Here is a 15,384-nt window from a genome sequence, read left to right as displayed (position 1 = left end):
TTGGATGTTGTTGGGAGATTGTCGACTGCCAGTGTGGGAGGAGCACGGTCGAGTTGTTGATCTTGTGTGGTTGCGGTAGTGTTGACCACTGGAGTGGGAGGAACTTGCTCATGGGGGGTTGTTATGTTCATTGTGCGAGCCCCCATTGGTAAAACCTGTTCCTGGTTTGTCTTTCTCCGTAGTATTGATGTTGGTAGTTTGTTCTTGTTTGTGTTCGGTTTTGGCCGCGTCCGCGGCTCTGTTCTAAAAAACCGGGGTGTAACAAGGGGGCTGGTCTATTGGTGTTCCTTGATGTACTGGAACCCTCGCCAGGGTCAAGGTCCTCAATAGATGTATTTGATGAGTCAGAGAAGGTGATTTGTTTACTCTTACAGAATCTGCCCCAATTGCGTGTTTTGGGTGGGTTGTATGGAGTATTGTAAAACTCGTCTCGGAGGTACGGATAGGTTTATTTATTTATTTATTTATAAAGTTTTATACAGCGCAAACTTGATCCCAAAGGATATCAGAGTGCTTTACAATTTGAGGCAAAGGTAACAAATCAGAACATTAGTCTAACATGGTTGTTTCAATTTTGTAAAATTTGATATCCTTTTGGATTTTAGTGACCTTTTTCTTGAGTTCGAATGCGTCAAAAGTGGCTATGGTGGAGTTGATTTTGTCTAGGAGGTTTTTTGCGACCGAGAAAAAGCTGTCTTCCAAAATGAGTTTTTCAGTCTCGGCGATCTCTTCCAGTTCTTGGCGGCTATTTTCAATGGCCGTGTCGATCCCGAGCACCATCCAATGCCTTAAGCTAGTCGTAGCTAGGTGGCTGAACCCTGTGCGGAATTTGGGATCTGTTGTGAAAATGGTCGGTGTGTTGCGGATCCGGAAGCCTAGAGGATGACATCAGACCTGAAGTAGTTCGTGAGCATGCGTGCATGGAGATTGGTTCGGATCTGTTTCTTTTTTAATTTTTCAAGTTTGACCAGGTGGACTTTGGAGGTGTTACTAACAGGCGTTGTGGAAGAGGAAACCACAGGGTTAGAAAGTAGAGAGGGGCTGCTAAGTATATGTCTGATGTAATCGTGAGTATAACAGGGAGTCTCTCTCGACATACTTGGTGGTGCGAAAATCCCCAAGTAAACCGAATGAATTGGTAGGGATATTGGTCACAGAGGGACCTACTCTCGCAGCTCATCCGCTGCTCACAATATAGGGAAAAGCGACACAAGTATAACCCATAGACCGGGCTGAGATCTGGGTGTATATGTATTTTAACAACAATATCTCAACCGGAATCAGTAAGAGGGACAAATACAAATATATGTACAAGACATTATGAGAATACAGGAAAAAATGGAGAGAGACTATAAACTTCAGTTTTCAGAAAGTGCATATAGCATCATATACTTGGAAAAACATTTCATACAAGACAGTTGGAACAGCACTGCCAGCACAAAATGCGGAGGCAATCCAAGGGGGCTTTGTGCACTAGTGATAGTGAAGCAAAGATTGACGGAGCGAGTGACAAGTAGGTGAATACAGTGAAGGAAGCAAGGTGACAGTGTGAAAAAAACAACATGCACAAAGACAATTGTTCTTCCTCGATCAGTGAGTGATGATTGTTAGGCTTGAGAACCAAAGTTGATGGTGCGCCATAAGTCGTGCTGTAGAAGGGTCGACAACGTTTCGATCCTATTTAATTAGGATCGTCATCAGGACCGGGTTGCCAGTTCGGGTAGTGCTGTATGGGGAGAAGAGGAATGGTGAGGATGGGGTGGCGGACCGGGGACTCAATGTGGCTGCTAGATTGGAGGGCATGTGGAGGAGGAGGAGTCGGTACGCGAAAGTTCGAAGGGCTGGGAAGGCGAGGGACAAGGGGTCCAGGAGTGTCGGCGGCAGCCTAAAAGAAGAGCTCCGTAGATCGGACGGCCTCTCCTAATATCCGATTTAGAAAAGGGGGTGGTGATGAACAGAGTGTCTGAGTTAAACAGACCACTCTTACCCAGTCCAAAGATCAGGGCTTGATCCATCACCGTTATTTATCTCACTGCCCCATCCCAGCTCAGAACCTGGCTATATGCAAATCAGTCTGTCCCTGGCCCAGTGCATCATGGGAACAGGGCAGACTAAACTACCAAGCCAATTCTTCACCAGAAAGGAGACAAGCTACCGGGGACCGGTTTCTGGTATTTCAGCCTTCTTCGGCCCGGCTTGCTTGAATCCTGATGGAGCAGTGAGAAAGGGACTCATGTCTGAGTATACCCTGCCACACCTATAGTGGCCAAAAACGATTTAGAAAAGGGGGTGGTGATGAACAGAGTGTCTGAGTTAAACAGACCACTCTTACCCAGTCCAAAGATCAGGGCTTGATCCATCACCGTTATTTATCTCACTGCCCCATCCCAGCTCAGAACCTGGCTATATGCAAATCAGTCTGTCCCTGGCCCAGTGCATCATGGGAACAGGGCAGACTAAACTACCAAGCCAATTCTTCACCAGAAAGGAGACAAGCTACCGGGGACCGGTTTCTGGCATGTCAGCCTTCTTCGGCCCGGCTTGCTTGAATCCTGATGGAGCAGTGAGAAAGGGACTCATGTCTGAGTATACCCTGCCACACCTATAGTGGCCAAAAACGATTTAGAAAAGGGGGTGGTGATGAACAGAGTGTCTGAGTTAAACAGACCACTCTTACCCAATCCAAAGATCAGGGCTTGATCCATCACCGTTATTTATCTCACTGCCCCATCCCAGCTCAGAACCTGGCTATATGCAAATCAGTCTGTCCCTGGCCCAGTGCATCATGGGAACAGGGCAGACTAAACTACCAAGCCAATTCTTCACCAGAAAGGAGACAAGCTACCGGGGACCGGTTTCTGGCATTTCAGCCTTCTTCGGCCCGGCTTGCTTGAATCCTGATGGAGCAGTGAGAAAGGGACTCATGTCTGAGTATACCCTGCCACACCTATAGTGGCCAAAAACGATTTAGAAAAGGGGGTGGTGATGAACAGAGTGTCTGAGTTAAACAGACCACTCTTACCCAGTCCAAAGATCAGGGCTTGATCCATCACCGTTATTTATCTCACTGCCCCATCCCAGCTCAGAACCTGGCTATATGCAAATCAGTCTGTCCCTGGCCCAGTGCATCATGGGAACAGGGCAGACTAAACTACCAAGCCAATTCTTCACCAGAAAGGAGACAAGCTACCGGGGACCGGTTTCTGGCATTTCAGCCTTCTTCGGCCCGGCTTGCTTGAATCCTGATGGAGCAGTGAGAAAGGGACTCATGTCTGAGTATACCCTGCCACACCTATAGTGGCCAAAAACGATTTAGAAAAGGGGGTGGTGATGAACAGAGTGTCTGAGTTAAACAGACCACTCTTACCCAGTCCAAAGATCAGGGCTTGATCCATCACCGTTATTTATCTCACTGCCCCATCCCAGCTCAGAACCTGGCTATATGCAAATCAGTCTGTCCCTGGCCCAGTGCATCATGGGAACAGGGCAGACTAAACTACCCTTCCCAGTGTAAGAATTGGCTTTTGTAGTTTGGTTTGCCCTGTTCCCATCATGCACTGGGACAGGAACAGACTAATTTGCATACAGCCAGGTTCTGAAACTGGGATGGTGCAGAGAGCTAAAAAACGGTGTTGGATCTAGCCCTGATCTCTTGACTGGGTGAGAGCTTTCTGCTTAATTCAGAGACTCTGTCCCTCACCACCCCTTGTTGTAAATATTTTTGTCCACCCCAAGCGTGGAAGGGTATTCTCAGATGTGAGACCCTTGCTCATTGCACCATCAGGATTCAAGCAAACCGGGCCGAAGACGGCTGTAATGCCAGAAACCGGTCCCCGGGAGCTTGTTTTCTTCCCAGTGTAAGAATTGGCTTTTGTAGTTTGGTTTGCCCTGTTCCCATCATGCACTGGGTCAGGAACAGACTAATTTGCATACAGCCAGGTTCTGAAACTGGGATGGTGCAGTGAGCTAAAAAACGGTGTTGGATCTAGCCCTGATCTCTTGACTGGGTGAGAGCTTTCTGCTTAATTCAGAGACTCTGTCCCTCACCACCCCTTGTTGTAAATATTTTTGTCCACCCCAAGCGTGGAAGGGTATTCTCAGATGTGAGACCCTTGCTCATTGCACCATCAGGATTCAAGCAAATTGGGCCGAAGACGGCTGTAATGCCAGAAACCGGTCCCCGGGAGCTTGTTTCCTTCCCAGTGTAAGAATTGGCTTTTGTAGTTTGGTTTGCCCTGTTCCCATCATGCACTGGGACAGGAACAGACTAATTTGCATACAGCCAGGTTCTGAAACTGGGATGGTGCAGTGAGCTAAAAAACGGTGTTGGATCTAGCCCTGATCTCTTGACTGGGTGAGAGCTTTCTGCTTAATTCAGAGACTCTGTCCCTCACCACCCCTTGTTGTAAATATTTTTGTCCACCCCAAGCGTGGAAGGGTATTCTCAGATGTGAGACCCTTGCTCATTGCACCATCAGGATTCAAGCAAACCGGGCCGAAGACGGCTGTAATGCCAGAAACCGGTCCCCGGGAGCTTGTTTCCTTCCCAGTGTAAGAATTGGCTTTTGTAGCTTGGTTTGCCCTGTTCCCATCATGCACTGGGACAGGAACAGACTAATTTGCATACAGCCAGGTTCTGAAACTGGGATGGTGCAGTGAGCTAAAAAACGGTGTTGGATCTAGCCCTGATCTCTTGACTGGGTGAGAGCTTTCTGCTTAATTCAGAGAATCTGTCCCTCACCACCCCTTGTTGTAAATATTTTTGTCCACCCCAAGCGTGGAAGGGTATTCTCAGATGTGAGACCCTTGCTCATTGTACCATCAGGATTCAAGCAAACCGGGCCGAAGACGGCTGTAATGCCAGAAACCGGTCCCCGGGAGCTTGTTTCCTTCCCAGTGTAAGAATTGGCTTTTGTAGTTTGGTTTGCCCTGTTCCCATCATGCACTGGGACAGGAACAGACTAATTTGCATACAGCCAGGTTCTGAAACTGGGATGGTGCAGTGAGCTAAAAAACGGTGTTGGATCTAGCCCTGATCTCTTGACTGGGTGAGAGCTTTCTGCTTAATTCAGAGACTCTGTCCCTCACCACCCCTTGTTGTAAATATTTTTGTCCACCCCAAGCGTGGAAGGGTATTCTCAGATGTGAGACCCTTGCTCATTGCACCATCAGGATTCAAGCAAACCGGGCCGAAGACGGCTGTAATGCCAGAAACCGGTCCCCGGGAGCTTGTTTCCTTCCCAGTGTAAGAATTGGCTTTTGTAGTTTGGTTTGCCCTGTTCCCATCATGCACTGGGACAGGAACAGACTAATTTGCATACAGCCAGGTTCTGAAACTGGGATGGTGCAGTGAGCTAAAAAACGGTGTTGGATCTAGCCCTGATCTCTTGACTGGGTGAGAGCTTTCTGCTTAATTCAGAGACTCTGTCCCTCACCACCCCTTGTTGTAAATATTTTTGTCCACCCCAAGCGTGGAAGGGTATTCTCAGATGTGAGACCCTTGCTCATTGCACCATCAGGATTCAAGCAAACCGGGCCGAAGACGGCTGTAATGCCAGAAACCGGTCCCCGGGAGCTTGTTTCCTTCCCAGTGTAAGAATTGGCTTTTGTAGTTTGGTTTGCCCTGTTCCCATCATGCACTGGGACAGGAACAGACTAATTTGCATACAGCCAGGTTCTGAAACTGGGATGGTGCAGTGAGCTAAAAAACGGTGTTGGATCTAGCCCTGATCTCTTGACTGGGTGAGAGCTTTCTGCTTAATTCAGAGACTCTGTCCCTCACCACCCCTTGTTGTAAATATTTTTGTCCACCCCAAGCGTGGAAGGGTATTCTCAGATGTGAGACCCTTGCTCATTGCACCATCAGGATTCAAGCAAACCGGGCCGAAGACGGCTGTAATGCCAGAAACCGGTCCCCGGGAGCTTGTTTCCTTCCCAGTGTAAGAATTGGCTTTTGTAGTTTGGTTTGCCCTGTTCCCATCATGCACTGGGACAGGAACAGACTAATTTGCATACAGCCAGGTTCTGAAACTGGGATGGTGCAGTGAGCTAAAAAACGGTGTTGGATCTAGCCCTGATCTCTTGCCTGGGTGAGAGCTTTCTGCTTAATTCAGAGACTCTGTCCCTCACCACCCCTTGTTGTAAATATTTTTGTCCACCCCAAGCGTGGAAGGGTATTCTCAGATGTGAGACCCTTGCTCATTGCACCATCAGGATTCAAGCAAACCGGGCCGAAGACGGCTGTAATGCCAGAAACCGGTCCCCGGGAGCTTGTTTCCTTCCCAGTGTAAGAATTGGCTTTTGTAGTTTGGTTTGCCCTGTTCCCATCATGCACTGGGACAGGAACAGACTAATTTGCATACAGCCAGGTTCTGAAACTGGGATGGTGCAGTGAGCTAAAAAACGGTATTGGATCTAGCCCTGATCTCTTGACTGGGTGAGAGCTTTCTGCTTAATTCAGAGACTCTGTCCCTCACCACCCCTTGTTTTTTTTTTTTTTTTAAATAATTTTTATTGCAGTCATGCCTGTACAGGCTCATACATGTGCAAGTAGTTTCATAAAAATGAGCAGATACACAGTATTAATTGGTGGTCAGTACACAGGCGTTATGCCCACAACCCGGGGGTCGGGCGGCGATGATATCTCTGCTCTCACATGCCCGACGTCCAGATCAAAGGAGTAATCGGTGTCCGGATCGTGTGCATGACTACTTTTACAGTCCTACTTAACTTATGCGCTAACCCCCAACTCCCCCCCCCTGCGCAAAACCCTAGAACTCCCCCCCCTTATCCCACCCCATTCACCACCACCCATCTAAGGCACTCATAGCGATCGTCCCTGGAGTACCAGTGCCTGTCCTCCTGTGTACCTGACGCTCTCGGGGTCTCAGCTAGTCTCTGTCTCCCTTCCTGCCTCGGGGGCCTCTTCCTCCTCATCAGCCTCGTTGTCCCGGAGTGCCTGTACCATTACTTCCCAAGAGGTCGCCGTGTCTGCCGCTGTCTGGCTAGGGGACCTGCGCGCAATCTGGTATCTATATGAGCTGTCAGCCGCCGCCCACTTCAAGAATTCCAGCCGCCACCTCCGCGGAGTTGGCCCCATCCTCGCCTTCCAGTTCCTAGTGATCTCCCTCTTAGCCACCATCAGTCCCATATCAATGAACTTGCTCGTGAGTTTGTTTTTGGGGGTATGGGGAAACCAGTGCAGGATGCATTCCGCTGGTCCATAGTCTATGGTCCTTTCAGTTACCTCGTTCAGCACCATCCCTATTTCCTGCCAATAACTCCGCAGGGCCGGGCACGCCCACAGCATGTGCACTAATTCGGCCCCCTCATCTAGGCATCGGGGACAGGACGCTGTTTCCGCACCAAAATATCGCCTGATTCTACCCGGGGTCATATATGCCCTATGTAATATGTAGTAGTGGATTAGTTGGAATCTAGCGTTTCTTGTGCTGTTGCGGGCCCTTCGGACCAGCTGTGCCCATGTCGTGTCTGGCATGTCCTTACCCAGGTCCGCCTCCCACTTGGCTTTCAGAGATGCAAGAGGAGGAATGTTCTCTCTTAACAACCGATTGTAAAGGCATGTTACTGCCTTGAGTGTTCCCGCCGCCATCATAGTGTACTGACATGCTGCCGCCGTCTCGGGCTCCTCAAGCCCCGTGCCCCAGTGGGCCTGCATTGCCCTGGTTACCGCCGCGTGAAGCAAAAACCCCCCTCTAGGGATGTCAAAGCGCTCCATTAACTCCTGAAACGGGAGCAGCGCGCCGTTTTCGTACAGGTCCCCCACTACTTGTACTCCCGCTTCTTCCCAGCCTTGCAGACGTGACCAGTCCCCGCCATGCGGTAGGGCTGTTAACATGCCCAGAGGGATCTCCGGTGCGTACGGGCGCCGAATTCCGGCTCTCCTCTGCGCCCGGTTCCAGCATTGGCGGTACGTGCGCTGCTCCAGCGATAAGTCCCTATTGTCCAGCCGCTGTTGGAGAGTGATGTAAGCCAGGACGTGCCTGGGCGTTCCCCGCAAGATGTCATCCTCCGGTCCCCGAAACACCCTTGCCACCTCCTGCGTGAAGACCTGCAGTTGGGCCGCTAGGTAATAAAGCTCGAAGTCCGGGACCGCTAATCCCCCCTCATCTTTCGGGCGAGAGAGCGTGGCTAGCGCCACTCTACACCGTCCCGCTCCCCAAATGAAAGTCGTGATCAGAGATTTAAGTAGTCTAAAGAAGGAGCCAGGTAGCCAGATCGGGAGCGTCCGGAAATAATATAATAATCTTGGCAGTGCAACCATTTTCAGCAAGGAAATCCGGCCAGCCACCGATAGCGGCAATGTGGCCCAGAAGGTCATGCAGCCCCTCAAGCCACGCACACAGCGCCCCAGGTTGCCCTCTAGCAAGTCTTCCGTCTTATGGTAAATTTGGACCCCCAGGTACTTAATACAGGCAGGCTCCCAAGCTACTTCCGATCGGTGGTGCGGCTGGGCAGCGCCCTCCCGCAGTGGGAACAAGCACGTCTTGGGCCAGTTAACTTTCAGGCCCGACATCTCTCCGAAACTCTCTAGCAGCGCTTCCGCTCCCTGCAAGTCCTCAACGCCGTCCTGGAGGAATAGCAGTAGATCATCGGCATACAGCGAGATGAAATGTTGCCCGTCTCGGGCCTGCACTCCAGGGAAGTGCCGCCCAGTCCGGGCCTGAGCCGCCAGCGGTTCTATAGCCAGTGCAAATAGCAACGGCGAGAGAGAGCAACCCTGTCGAGTGCCTCGTTCAACCGGGTATCGGAGGGACACCGTTGAGCCCACCCGTACTCTCGCTATTGCCTCCGCATAAAGGACCTTCGTCCAATGAATATAGCCGGTCCCCAGCCCGAACCGTTCCATTACTGCATAGAGGTAGTCCCACTCCAGACTGTCGAAGGCTTTTTCGATGTCAACCGAAAGGATCAGTTCCGTCCCAGCTCCACCGCGCAATCCGTCCATGAGGCGGATAAGCCTTCTGATGTTGATTGTGGTGTTGCGCGTTGGTATAAAGCCATTCTGGTCCTCGTGCACGAGGTCCGTCATATGTGGCAGGAGCCTCGCTGCTAATATGGAGCTCAGGATCTTATAGTCTGTAGTGAGCATGGAGAGTGGACGATAGGACGCCGGGTCACTACTCTCCCTACCTGGCTTCAGCAGTGGGACCACCAATGCCTCCCGCATTGACTGCGGTAAGTGGCCCGCTGCCTTGGCCTCTTTAGAGACGGTCAACAGTCTTGGGGCCAGGATATCTAGGTATTTGCCATAGAATTCTATAGGGAGCCCGTCTATTCCCGGCGACTTGTTTCGTGCCATGCGTCGCACCGCCGACCTGATCTCCCCTAACTCAATGTCCGAGCCCAGGTCGTTCGCCTGCTCTGCCTCTAGCCGTCGCAGTGGTAGACCCGTCAAGAAGGGTTCTGCTAGACCCGGCCAGTCTCCTGGGGCACTCTTATATAGGCCCTCGTAATACTCCCGGAAGCCGTCAACTATGCCCAACTGAGTGTGCTGTACTACACCCGACGTACCCCTCAGTTGGAGTATGGGAGTGTACCGTCTAGTGGGGTTCGAAAGCCATGCCAGAAGCGTGCCCGCCTTGTCGCCGTCCACATGGGAACGCAGCACATACCTCTTGAAGTCAAAGGCTCGAAGCCTCTCCACCTCAACTGCCACCGCCTCCCTAGCTGCACAGAGTGTCTCCTGGAGTTCAGGGTGTCCGGGCCGTTCCCTTTCCGCTTCTCTCAGCCTAGTATCCGCCTTATCCAGATCGCCCAGCAACACTTTTCGCACCCCTACATAGTCTTTGATGCAGATACCCCTCACCACTACCTTAAAGGCGTTCCATTCCATCGCCCTGGAGGACGCCGTCCCTTCATTTACCGCGAAATATGAGGCCACCCCCTCCGCCAGGGCCGCCTCGAATAGGGGGTCTTCTAAGGTCTCAGGCCGTAGTTTCCAGATCGGGATCCTGGGTTTCTCCGCCACCCAAGCCAGCCGGATCAGGAGTGGATAATGGTCAGAGATCGTTCTCGACAGGTACTCCGATCCCGTGACGCATGGGAGCACCCCCCGGGAGCAGAGTATCGTGTCCAATCGGACATGCAAGTCGTGCAGTCCGGAGAAGAATGAGTAATCTCGGTCCGCCGGGTGTTGCCCTCTCCAGACATCCGTCAGTTCCCAACTCTCTTGCCACTCCCTCCTACCTCTAGATAGCCTGTGTACCGGGGAATCGTGTAGGGGGGGATGGGACCTATCCAACAAGGGGTCCGCAATGGAATTGAAGTCACCCCCCAGCAGGACCGGGCCCGCCAGTGCGTGTGCCAGCGTTCCTGATAGTGCCGTGAGGAAGGCCAGCTGGTCCGAATTCGGGGCATAAATGCTAGCTAAGACCACATCTCTACCTTCCAGCTTCCCTTCCGCCACCACATACCTCCCTTCCTGGTCCACCCATTGGCGCGTGAGCTGGAAAGGTGTGCCTGCTCTAATCCAGATTAGTACCCCCCTAGCATATGCAGAGTAGCTGGTATGAAAAACCTGTCCCCGCCACCTTCGCTGCAGCGCTGCCCCCCCCTGCCGTGTAAGATGCGTCTACTGCAGCATGGCGATGTGCACTCCCCTCCGCACTAAATAGGCATGTACCTTGTGTCTGCGCTGCATGGTGTGTAGGCCCCGCACATTCCAGGTAATACAGTTCAAGTTATTCACATTAGCCATTGTCCCAGCGATCTGGTCGACACATTTCCTCCAGTTCCCGCCCTTCAATGGTGGTGGTGTCCCCCCTTAACAAAACAAAACAATTCAACAGGCCTACCCGTGGTGTACCCAGGGTCAATGACTTCAAAAAGGTTAAACAATCCCCAACTGTGGAACCCCCCCCCTCCCCCAGAACATGCACCAATACCAAGATATCAGTCCCCATCCAAACTCCCACACCTGAATGACCCAGGTCCTAACTACACAGCCGTAGCCGTGGGTGCCTTAAGGGCCTACGGAGTGCAGCCTCGGCCAGAGGGGGGCTACGCCGCCCAGCTCTTCGCTCCCTCCCCAATTCCCCATGTCCTTCCTGCCACGAGTGCCCCGGTGTGCCCCGGCGCCCGCTATAGACTTAGGCATGTGTCTCCCTCCCAGCTTTCCAAACATTACCCATAGTCTTCTGCCAGCAGTTCAGACATTCAGGATCTCGTCCGCCGTCTGCGGCGTCACCAGCGGCCCTCCAGTCCGATGAATCCCAGAAAGGTCCGATTCTGAGCCTGAGGCCGATAGAAGAGTGTCCGAGTCCATGGCCCCCCCAGAACCGGGGCCCTCCGCTCGACTCAGCTTTCCCACTTCCAGTAGTGCGGCCTGCCGTTCTGCCTCAGTCTGGGAGGCCGTCGGTCCCATCTTCCCCTGCCCTCGTTTCCTCAGCCTCCTCGACTTCCGCTGCCGCTGCGGCGATCGCTCTCGCTCCTTCTCCCGCTCCTCCTGTGCTCTGGCGCCGTCCGTCCCAGCTTTGTATGTCTCCCACCAGTCCCAGGCCTCTGCTGATGTGTTAAAGAAGCTCGCCTTGTCGTCCACCACCACTCGGAGCCTGGCTGGGAAAAGCAACGAGTAGGCTATCCCCTCATTCCGCAGTTCCTTTTTGATGGTAAGGAAGGAGGCCCGCTGCTTCTGTGTCTCGAAGGTGAAATCCGGAAAAAGCGTGACCCTGCTGTTCGCAATCTGGAAGGGGCCATCCTCCCGAGCTTTCCGCAGGAGCAGGTCCCTATCCTTGTGATGAAGCAACTTGGCTATGATCGGTCTGGGTGGAAGTCCGGGCTTGGGAGGCCCCGAGGGGACTCTATGCGCACGCTCCAGTGTGAAGAATGACGAGAGCCCTTCCGGCGCCACCACCGTTTTCAGCCATTCCTCCATGTAGGCAACCATGTCCCTCGCCCCCTCCGTCTCCGGTACGCCTACGATCCGTACATTGCTGCGCCGGCTTCTATTTTCCGCGTCCTCCGCCCGCCTTTCCAGGGTGCGTATGCGGTCCAGGGCGTCCGTTAGCTTCCCCTCCATCACCTTGTGAGCCGGCGCCAGGTCCTTGATCACCGTTTCAGCGTCCTTGACCCTGTCTTTCAATTTATCGTGATCCGCCCGGAGCAAGCCCAGTCCCGACGCCACTTGCGCAATATCGTTGTGGAGTGCGTCTCGAGTGGCCGTAATGGCTTCCAGTATCCGGTCCTGTAACCGCTGCAGGTCCGTCTGCCCGGTGGGGCCTCCCTCCGCCGCTTCAGATGGCACTGCCTCCTCCGCCTTGGTCCTCGGCTTCCCCATTGTGGCTGACTTCGTCCTGTTCGGCCAGCCCGGTTGGCTGAGACCCCCCCGGGTCACGGCCTCGCGGCCTGTCTCTGTGCGCTATGGGGTCGCGCTTTCTCAGGTGTCGCACCCCAGCAGTGGCGCCTGTCGTGGTTCTCGGCCCCCCGGGGGCCGTGGATGATTTTACTCTCTTCCCTCGGGCCTCAGCCACGTGGCCGGCTCCTGTACGCCACGGGATCCCACTGCTCTGCTGCGGCTCTCCAGAAGCGGCGCCTGCTGTGCGGCCCGCCCCCCGGGGGGACTATGGTGTACCGTCTTCCCTCACCTGGGCTAGCGGCGCAAGTGTGGCGCGCTATCGGGAGTTTGGCGCCGCCGGGGGACCTCCGCTGGCCTGTAGGGCGTCTCCGCTATGCCTCCAACCACCAATCGCACTTTCGTGGCGGGGGGGCGACGAGAAAAAGGAGGTGGGGGGCGGGGGGGGCCCCGGGCCGTGCTACAGTAGGTCCCGTTCCTCGTGGCCCACCTCTCAGGGCTGCCCCCGCTCACCCGCCATCAAGTTCGGTGCCCAGGGCTGGGCCGTAGTCCGTCGCTCCGCTCTCCTGGCTAATGGAACCGCCTGGGAGCTCCGCTTGCAGTGGCGTACCTGGCGGCCCTTTCCTCTAGCGGTCGCGGTCACCGCGCACCGCAGCCGAGGGTCAAGGAGCTCCTCCCGCTGCGGGGGGTATCGCCGTCGGGATCGTCCGAGACGGCGGCCGCGCCCCCACCGTGTGCTTCGGGTGTGTGGACCGCAGCGCAGCCCTCGGTCAGTTAAGGCTCCGTCGCGGCCGCCATCTTGCTCGCCGCCGTCTCTCCCTTCACTCAGGCGGTCGCTGCGATCGGCGGCCGATCTCGGCGCTGCAGTGCCGCCAGCAGCTCAGATCTCGCCCAGCCAGTCTCCCTCAGGTCCGCAACCGGCTCCGGGGCACTTGCGGGTTCTCTGGCCCCGTTTTCAGGAGTATTGTGGGGAAAGAGGCACGGAGCTCCGGGCTCACGCCGCCATCTCCCTCGGCGCTCAAGCCACGCCCCCTCACCACCCCTTGTTGTAAATATTTTTGTCCACCCCAAGCGTGGAAGGGTATTCTCAGATGTGAGACCCTTGCTCATTGCACCATCAGGATTCAAGCAAACCGGGCCGAAGACGGCTGTAATGCCAGAAACCGGTCCCCGGGAGCTTGTTTCCTTCCCAGTGTAAGAATTGGCTTTTGTAGTTTGGTTTGCCCTGTTCCCATCATGCACTGGGACAGGAACAGACTAATTTGCATACAGCCAGGTTCTGAAACTGGGATGGTGCAGTGAGCTAAAAAACGGTGTTGGATCTAGCCCTGATCTCTTGACTGGGTGAGAGCTTTCTGCTTAATTCAGAGACTCTGTCCCTCACCACCCCTTGTTGTAAATATTTTTCTCCTAATATCCGACCACTTATCCGTGCAGAAAAGAAACTCTAACGGAGGGTTCCGAAGCCTAGGACCGGGCGGGACCCAGGGCAGCAACTTTGGAGATTGTCCGACATTGGAGACGAAACTTATGTTGTGACGACCCTGAGGCCTGGACGTCCATAATAAGCCGGGATCTATCCTGAATTATCAGCCGAGAAGGGACAAGGGCAGCTCGGTTCGACCCCACCGGAAACGCACAACCACGGTCCAAAAAGTTGGTCATGAGCTCGATAACAGCGAGAATCGCTCGAACAGTCTTAATTAGACTCTGCCACATATAAGAAGACAAACTACAAGCGATCAGAAGAGAATTCCTCCAGACGGCAGACAGGTGAAACTGAAACTTAAGTAGAACAAAGGGTCAGTCCGCCATCTTAGCACGTAGTACTCAAAGCATCGGCCGCCTTTGAACACCATCGCCACACCACCAAGATCGACCTTATGAAAGTGGGACCACTGGCCCTATAGTACCGGCTCCCAACTCGCTTGGAGACTTGCAAAGTTCCACACTGCGAGAACCTGTGCGTATCGGGAGGTATTGGCCTACTATCCACGTGAAGAGAAAGGTGACGACCAGTTACACGCCAGACCTCATGAAACCCCGGACGACTGGGAGATATACCCTGCAGGACTTTTAGGGTGCGAAGGGGTAAGGATGGCGGGGAAAAACACGAGAGGAGGCACTACGCAGACCCGAATTGATAGATTTGCCTGTGGTGGGGCGTCATCCTCCCCGTCGGCCCCATCCGGCAAGATGGCGGAAGGGGCGAGCACGCAGAAAACGACACTGGACGACATCATGAGAGCACTAACTCAAGTACAGGCCACGGTGGGCTCAATATCCACTGAAATCACATTGATCCCTGCCGACTTTCAAAAAATGTCCGAAAAAGTGAAATCGATGGAGGTGGTCATGAAGTCCCTAGTGGAAGACGTCTCCGAGCTTCAAACGGCGATGCAACAATTGGCGGTAGAGAACAAAACACTGTGTGAAAAGCTGGACGATCAGGAAGGTCACTTGAGAAGGAACAACATAAGAATTCTTGGTGTACCGGAATCCGAAGGCAATAGAGCAACCGACCTATACGTGGAGAAACTGATTAAAAAAGAGCTCCAACCAAAGGGACTATCTGCCTTTTTCTCTGTGGAAAGAGTGCATCGAGTACCGGGGGGTAAACCTAAGCAAGGCGCGACGCCAAGGCCCATCTTGGCCCGTCTCTTCAACTTCCGGGACAGGGACGCCATTTTGCAGGTGGCTAGAGTGTCCCCTCCGGTGAAGATCCTCAACTCCACACTGGCCTTTTTCCCGGATTATACGGCAGAAGTTGCGCGCCGTAGGAGGACATTTCTGGAGGTCAAGAAGGAACTGAGAGCGAGAGAGATCCCTTACTCCATGCTTTTTCCGGCAAGGCTGAGAGTGGTATCGGACAATAAAACTTGGTTCTTTGACACTCCTGAACTTGCGAGAGACTGGCTCGATGGATGGAGACCGGCAACACAGCCCCGCAGATCAAACCGATCGAAAAAGGACAAACACACAGGACTTCCGGAGGGCTCGCAAACGTCTCACAGGAAGGAGGAAGAAATCTCACAAGACTGAGATATGATGGAGGAGGGCGCCAGCAAGGA

General features: G+C 53.6%; 1 protein-coding gene across 1 annotated transcript in view; it reads right to left on the bottom strand.

The window, feature by feature from the left end:
• LOC147707531 (dynein axonemal heavy chain 5-like) overlaps positions 1-15,384 on the bottom strand; it is a 1,425,553-nt gene that overhangs the window by 1,154,304 nt on the left and 255,865 nt on the right. The gene's annotated exons all lie outside the window — the stretch shown is intronic.

Source organism: Lissotriton vulgaris, chromosome 6 (assembly GCF_964263255.1).
Source record: "Lissotriton vulgaris chromosome 6, aLisVul1.2, whole genome shotgun sequence".
Taxonomy (NCBI): Eukaryota; Metazoa; Chordata; class Amphibia; order Caudata; family Salamandridae; genus Lissotriton; species Lissotriton vulgaris.
This window is presented reverse-complemented; position numbering and strand designations above follow the sequence as displayed.